Here is a 1,687-nt window from a genome sequence, read left to right on the forward strand (position 1 = left end):
GGAATTCTGATTACCTAGTTTCCATCTTCACAGTCCTGGGAGTAAGGTAGGGTACAATTATAGGCTCAGGAAAACTTCGGAGAGCCAGACAGGCAAGAACACCCGAGGCAAACAGAGTGCTCACACCTACAACCCAGGACCTGAAAGATGGAGGCAGGGAAATCAGAAGTTTATAATTATCTTTAGTTATGTGATGAGTTCCAGGATAATCTGGGCTACATGAAACTCAGCCTCAAAACTCTAGCAACAAAAATTAAGTGAAATAAAAAATTAAACAAAACTGAGGGAGCCTATGGATGGTTCCATGGGTAAAGGGCATTTGCTGTCAAACTTGACAACCTAAATTCAATACTGTGAGCCACAAGGTGAACAGAACCAACTCCTTTCAAGTTGCCCCTCCGACGTCTATATGAGCATCTTCCTAAGTCACATAAAACATAAATGAATGTAATAAAAAAAATTGGGGGGGCTGGAGAGATGGCTCAGTGGTTAAGAGCACTGACTGCTCTTCCAGAGGTCCTGAGTTCAATTCCCAGCAACCACATGGTGGCTGACAGCCATCTATAATGAGACCTGGCACCCCCTTCTGGCTTGTGGGCACACATGGAAGGAATGCTGTATACATAATAAATAAATAAATAAATAAATATTTAAAAAAAAAAAAAAAAAAAAAAAAAAAATTGGGTGCGGTGGCGCCTCTCTTTAATTCCAGTACTCAGGAGGAAGATACTGGGGGATATCTGTGAGTTCGAAGCCAGCCCTGCCTACACAGCAAGTTCGAGGTCAGCCAGGGTTACCTTGTGAAAGGACACTGTTTAAAGAACGGAGAGTAGACAGGACAATAGTGGTATACATCTTTAATCCCAGCAATCAGGAGGCAGAGACAGGTGGATCTCTGTGAGTTCGAGGCCAGCCTGGTCTACAGAGCGAGTTCCAGGACAGGCTCCAAAACTACAGAGAAGCTCTGTCTCAGAAGAACAAAACAAAACAAAAAAGAAGTAATAATAATAAAAAAAGAAAACAGAAAAGGAGAGTAGGAAGGGAAAGGGGTGGGAGCTGGAGAGATGGCTTAGCGATTAAGTTCTTTTGCTACTCTTTCTCAGAGTTCCTGGTTTGGTTCCTAATTTCCACCTGGCAGTTCATAACTGCTTGTAACTTCAGTTCCAGGATCCAACCCAATTGCCTCTGCTCTCCTGCACACACGGTGCACATAAATTTATGTAGGCACACACAAATACACGTGAATAAAAAATACGTTAAGCAAAAAAAACCAAAAACTAAAACAAGAAACCCCACCTAGGGTACATCGAGAAGCCAGAAGCCTCGCAGCCGGCTGTAAAAACAGATAAGCAGGTCTTCGCTCTCTGTCTTCTCCGGCCCCGCCCATACCGTCCAATCCCAAGTCCCGCCCACTCTAGGTCCTGCTCCGCGCCAGTCCCCGCCTTCACTAGGCCCCGCCCTGCTCTACCACCCACGAGGTGGCTCCCATTTCGGACCCGCCCCTTGCCAGCTCCACCACCTAGGAGGTCCCGCCTCCGCAGCCCCCGCCCCTTTCCCCGCCTCCGCGCACTGCGGCTGCGCTGGCGTCTCTGGCTCCGGGGCCCGGGTGCCGCGGATCTTTTGTTTCCCCGCGGGGTTCTGAGCCGCGTCGTCTGTCAGTGCCGAGTCGGAGCTGGAGTGTATCTGA

Source organism: Microtus pennsylvanicus, chromosome 1, assembly GCF_037038515.1.
Source record: "Microtus pennsylvanicus isolate mMicPen1 chromosome 1, mMicPen1.hap1, whole genome shotgun sequence".
Classification (NCBI taxonomy): domain Eukaryota; kingdom Metazoa; phylum Chordata; class Mammalia; order Rodentia; family Cricetidae; genus Microtus; species Microtus pennsylvanicus.